We start from the raw sequence: 6,856 nt of genomic DNA on the forward strand, positions 1-6,856 counted from the left end.
TTTTAGTATTTTGTTGCGGGAAGTTTGAATTTTTTCACGTCGCGTTCGAAGTCGGTTAGTCTCGAAAACCCGACCCTTGTTGCCTACGTCGGGTTTTCGAGATTCAAATTAGACGTCCGTCGGCCTTGGACCCGAAGAGAATCAAACGAATGAGGGGAATAAAATGCTTTAAATGTATAGTTTAATTGATAAAAACTTTGCCTGACAACATGGATGACTTCGTCAAAAATAAGCTTAAGAACAATGCCAAGATTTACAGTGATACTTTGGAGCGAATCGTTCAGAAGGTATGTGGAAAATGGGCTGATAGCTAACGTTACCTAGCTAACTAACCGTGGTAGCCAGATGCCTGCTAGCTTTGTAGCGAGCTAGTTAGTATTATTCTAACGATTTCGTTAGATAATCAAACATATTAGCAAAGACACCCTATTGATGTTATCTAACTCTTTTCTCTGTGTATATCAATGATGTCGCTCTTGCTGCTGATGACTCTCAGATCCACCTCTACGCAGACGACACCATTTTGTATACATCTGGCCCTTCATTGGACACTGTTAACCTCCAAACGAGCTTCAATGCCATACAACACTCCTTCAGTAGCCTCCAACTGTTCTTAAACACTAGTACAACTAAATGCATACTCTTCAATCGAACGCTGCTGGCACCAGCCCACCCGACTAGAATCACTACTCTCGACGGGTCTGACCTAGAGTATGTGGACAACTACAAATACCTAGGTGTCTGGTTAGACTGTAAACTCTCCTTCCAGACTCACATTAAGAATCTCCAATCCAAAGTTAAATCTAGAATCGGCTTCCTATTTCGCAACAAAGCCTCCTTCACTCATGCTGCCAAACATGCCCTCGTAAAACTGACTATCCTACCGATCCTTGACTTAGGCGATGTCATTTACAAAATAGCCTCCACCACTCTACTCAGCAAAATGGATGTAGTCTATCACAGTGCCATCCGTTTTGTCACCAAAGCCCCATATACTACCCACCACTGTGACCTGTACGCTCTTGTTGGCTGGTCCTCACTACATATTCGTCGCCAAACCCACTGGCTCCAGGCCATCTATAAATCACTGTTAGGCAAATCCCCGCCTTATCTTAGCTCATTGGTCACCATAGCACCACCCACCCGTAGTATGCGCTCCAGCAGGTATATCTCACTGGTCATCCCCAAAGCCAACACCTCCTTTGGCCGCCATTCCTTCCAGTTCTCTGCTGCCAATGACTGGAACGAATTGCAAAAATCTCTGAAGCTGGAGACTCTTATCTCCCTCACTAACTTTAAGCATCAGTTGTCAGAGCACCTTACCGATCACTGCACCTGTACAAAGCCCATCTGAAATTAGCCCACCCAACTACCTCATCCCCATATTGTTATTTATTTAGCTCATTTGCACCCCAGTATCTCTATTTGCACATCATATCTTGCACATCTATCATTCCAGTGTTAATACTAATTGTAATTATTTTGCACTATAGCCTGTTTATTGCCTTACCTCCATAACTTGCTACATTTGCACACACTGTATATACACTGCTCAAAAAAAGTAAAGGGAACACTAAAATAACACATCCTAGATCTGAATGAATGAAATAATCTTATTAAATACTTTTTTCTTTACATAGTTGAATGTGCTGACAACAAAATCACACAAAAATTATCAATGGAAATCAAATGTATCAACCCATGGAGGTCTGGATTTGGAGTCACCCTCAAAATTAAAGTGGAAAACCACACTACAGGCTGATCCAACTTTGATGTAATGTCCTTAAAACAAGTCAAAATGAGGCTCAGTAGTGTGTGTGGCCTCCACGTGCCTGTATGACCTCCCTACAATGCCTGGGCATGCTCCTGATGAGGTGGCGGATGATCTCCTGAGGGATCTCCTCCCAGACCTGGACTAAAGCATCTGCCAACTCCTGGACAGTCTGTGGTGCAACGTGGCGTTGGTGGATGGAGCGAGACATGATGTCCCAGATGTGCTCAATTGGATTCAGGTCTGGGGAACGGGCGGGCCAGTCCATAGCATCAATGCCTTCCTCTTGCAGGAACTGCTGACACACTCCAGCCACATGAGGTCTAGCATTGTCTTGCATTAGGAGGAACCCAGGGCCAACCGCACCAGCATATGGTCTCACAAGGGGTCTGAGGATCTCATCTCGGTACCTAATGGCAGTCAGGCTACCTCTGGCGAGCACATGGAGGGCTGTGCGGCCCCCCAAAGAAATGCCACCCCACACCATGACTGACCCACCGCCAAACCGGTCATGCTGGAGGATGTTGTAGGCAGCAGAACGTTCTCCACGGCGTCTCCAGACTCTGTCACGTGCTCAGTGGGAACCTGCTTTCATCTGTGAAGAGCACAGGGCGCCAGTGGCGAATTTGCCAATCTTGGTGTTCTCTGGCAAATGCCAAACGTCCTGCACAGTGTTGGGCTGTAAGCACAACCCCCACCTGTGGACGTCGGGCTCTCATACCACCCTCATGGAGTCTGTTTCTGACCGTTTGAGTAGACACATGCACATTTGTGGCCTGCTGGAGGTCATTTTGCAGGGCTCTGGCAGTGCTCCTCCTTGCACAAAGGCGGAGGTAGCAGTCCTGCTGCTGGGTTGTTGGCCTCCTCCACGTCTCCTGATGTACTGGCCTGTCTCCTGGTAGCGCCTCCATGCTCTGGACACTACGCTGACAGACACAGCAAACCTTCTTGCCACAGCTCGCATTGATGTGCCATCCTGGATGAGCTGCACTACCTGAGCCACTTGTGTGGGTTGTAGACTCTGTCTCATGCTACCACTAGAGTGAAAGCACCGCCATCATTCAAAAGTGACCAAAACATCAGCCAGGAAGCATAGGAACTGAGAAGTGGTCTGTGGTCACCACCTGCAAAACCAGACCTTTATTGGGGGTGTCTTGCTAATTGCCTATAATTTCCACCTGTTGTCTATTCCATTTGCACAACAGCATGTGACATTAATTGTCAATCAGTGTTGCTTCCTAAGTGGACAGTTTGATTTCACAGAAGTGTGATTGACTTGGAGTTACATTGTGTTGTTTAAGTGTTCCCTTAATTTTTTTGAGCAGTGTATATTTTCTGTTGTATTTTTGACTTTATGTTTTGTTTGACCCCATATGTAACTCTGTGTTGTTGTTTTTATCGCACTGCTTTGCTTTATCTTGGCCAGGTCGCAGTTGTAAATGAGAACTTGTTCTCAACTGGCTTACCTGGTTAAATAAAGGTGAAATAAATAAAAATAAAATAACCCAGCTAACTCAAATCGTACTACTGTAAGTTAGGTAGTAGTCTCTCCCGCCTACTTTTACTGTCCCCCTTTGGCCACGGGACGAAATGCACAAACAATGCACCCCCTCATCAGTGTCACTCAGTACTACTAGGCCTGTAACAGAGATGAAACCTCAGAATGTGACAGTATTTACTCTTTCTTCCTCGACAACAGTATTCAAAGCTGCATGACAATGGGACTGAGGTGAACCTGGAGGACATAACACCCCAAGGTAAACAACAGTCCGTTTATGGTTACACTTGTTAGCTAAGAATACTTAAACTCCATGGATGATGGAGTTAATTATCCTTAGCTATGGTTACACACATTATCTGCTTCTCAGTGCTTGAAGAATTGTTTAGTCTTGTCAACAACGATATACAGTAGCTAGTTTTATGTTTATGGGTAATAATTCTGCACTCAACAGTGTTGGCTCAATGTCCTGATGTTTATTGTTTTTTCATGTGTCCTGTAATTGGATGGAGAAGAAGTGAGAGGATGCATGGTCAAGTCAGAGTTGGAGCTATCAAAGCTTGGATTTGTAAGATATGACATTATGTACTGTAGCTAATTATTTTAGACCCACGTGGTACATTTTCTGTTTATGTAGACTTTTTACATTTTTCTGAGAAATCGCTTATGTTTCTGGATCACACTCACACCTCTTACTCCACCTCTTTAGAATGATGCTAACCTGGCAGAGCTGTCACTAGGAGGTAAGAACTATGTATGCTTGTTTGCATGTGACTGTAGCTGAGTTGGTAGAGCATGGCGCTTGCAACGCCAGGTTTGTGGGTTCGTTTCCCACGGGGGGCCAGTATGAAAATGTATGCACTCACTCTGGATGTAAGTCGCTCTGGATAAGAGCGTCTGCTAAATGACTAAAATTTAAATGTATTCCTCTTTTGTTTGTTAATAAAAAATGTAAAAAGTAGAAACTACAACACGTTGTTTCTCTGTGAGATGTGCACTTGGGGCTCGATTCAATCTGTAAAGCTGAAGCATTACAGATTCTGCGATAGAAATGTAAAGTTCATTTCCGATTGAGCCGACAATCGGAAATTAAAGGTAATTTCCGCTAAAGTGGGAACATTGCCTTTACATCTCAATCACACTGTAAAGCTGAATTTCCGCAATGCGGATTGAATAGAGCCCTTAATTGTTAAATTGATCTGAATGTATATTCATGTTACATATTTTGTTATTTCAGATGTTTCTGAAATACACAGGCCACAGGACACCACTGGAGATTTCAAGGTACACATGGTGACAACTGATTGTGGGCAGAACAGATCTGTCTGTTTGGAGACTGTTGTCCAACCAGATGTTAACAGCCCACATTACTATAGCTTACTGTACTTCTCATGTTTTTCAACAGATGGACATCTCATACCACCAGGATGATCCCAACAATGATTGTGTAGATGAGGGTGCTGTAGATGCGAGTCCTGTCACTATCAACAGTAATGATTATGTTATGCAGCAGGCTGCAGAGAACAGCCACTGTAAGTAAATTATTTGAACATAAACCCTAGTGACTTATGTATTGTGCATGTCAAAGTAAACATATAAAATACAATTACAACAATTTTTCATGTTCATTTCTGATTAATAAATTGTGTTTATATTGCCTCCATCAGGGGTGGATAATTCCAAGATGAATGGGACTAGGAGTAGCCTGTGGGGGGCGCCAGAGGAGCAGGATGAGGAGCTGGAGCGCTCTCTGAGCAGTCAATGTAGCACTCTACTGGACCTGTATCCCAGCATGCTCAGCAAGGTAGGAGAGGCCTGGCAGCGCCAGCATATGTCCGACGCGGCTGTAGGGGTGCTGAGGAGGTACCACAGACTCAGGTGGTTCTCTAACAGAAACCTCAATAACAGCACCTTCAACATCACCCTGAGACCTGCTCACAGAAAGACTACCCTCAACAATGGCCAATCCAACCTCCAAACATCTCAGAACACCATACTGAATGTGACTAACCCCAAGAGTCTTAAGTTTAACGTCAAAAGGACAACAACCCTCACACATCCTCCTCCACAGACCAAAGTCAACCTCCAGGAGTGGCCAGCAGAGAGGCTGTCCCCCAGGAAGGGGACAGATTCAGGGAACAGACAACCGCCCCGCCCTGTTCTAGTGATGGACTTCTCCTCTCGTCCCTCCTCTGCAGGCTCCAGTCCTGCCTCCCCCCCTCTCTCCTCTGCAGCCTCCTCCCCTCTCTCTGCTCTCTCCTCTGCAGCCTCCTCTCCTCCCTCCTCTGCAGCCTCCCTTCCCTGCTCTGCTCTCTCCTCTGCAGACTCCTCTCTACAGGAGAGCCCTGAGCCAGAGGAGCCCCCCCTAAACCAAACCTTCATCGTGTCCATGCCCTCTTCCCCACCCCCCAGGGTTGGGTATACTACCCTTGTCTTCAGTCCTGCAAGATCTGAAGGCCCCTTCACAGCAAGAGGGTTGAGCAGCCCATCTATAAGGAAGTGTGCCCTCCCCACACTTCCCCATCAGAGGTTTTTCACAGCAGTATGCCCTGTGGTCAGTATGAACATGTCTTCAGACTACCGCTCCCCAGTAGCACTGAGTCCCTACAGAGCCAGACTGCTGAGCTGGGACGGCCAGCGTGCAGCATCTAACGCCCACCATAGAAGCCCCAAGTCGGGTTTTGCTGGATATCATCAGAGAAACACTGTGGAGCCCAGATCTTCCCCTGCGTCTTCACCCTCCTCTCTTCATAGGCCTCTGATGTCACCCAGGAAGCCCCACCACCTGGACTCCTGCAGTCCCTCCCAGCTGAAACTCCAATCGTCTAGATCATCATCCAATCATGAGTCTGGGGCAGGCCAGCCAAGGCTCCGGCGACACTGTTCCCTGGATTCCTTCTCCCCATCTATCAGTCTCTTACGAAACTCTGCTAAGCAGATTGACAAGGACTTCCAGAAGGTCTACCACAAGCTTGTCTGTCAGGGCAAATCCTCCTCCTCCTGCCGCATGTGTGAGAGGAGAGCAGAGACCACCAGAGGAACCTCCTCCTCTGCTCTGGCCGCCCTGGCCCTGTCTCCTCACCACTCTGTCATAAGGAAGCGTTGCAGGGAGCTGGTCCAGGAACAGTCCCCAGAGTCCAAACGCTTCAGGGATCGCTCCTTTGTGTACTCCCCAGGATCCCTCCGCCAGAGGATAGAAATGTTCAGGTGCCAGAACAGCTCAGACAGCCATTTGTCCTCCACCCAGAGGGACATCTCCTGCGACTCCCACAACTGGAGCCCCCGCAAGGCCAGCCTGGCTCAGACCCACCACAGCCCCCATCACCAACATCACTCATCAGATGCAGCAGTCAGGAAAGCTGCAGGCTCCTGGTCCGGCCTGCATGTTGATCAGCACTCTCCTGCTTGGGTAAGGGTCTTCCACAGAAACACTGTTAAAAATGTATGTCTTATTTCCTTGCATTTTCTAACATTGCTTTCTTCTCTGTCTGCTGTCTAGAGAGAGAAATACAACAGATTTGTTCAAATTCATCAAGGTTTGTTTCTGCTTTGTCTAGTCTCACAGGAAAAAAATAAACTTGTCTAAT

This window comes from Coregonus lavaretus (genome assembly GCF_964263955.1).
Source record: "Coregonus lavaretus genome assembly, chromosome: 6".
Lineage (NCBI taxonomy): Eukaryota > Metazoa > Chordata > Actinopteri > Salmoniformes > Salmonidae > Coregonus > Coregonus lavaretus.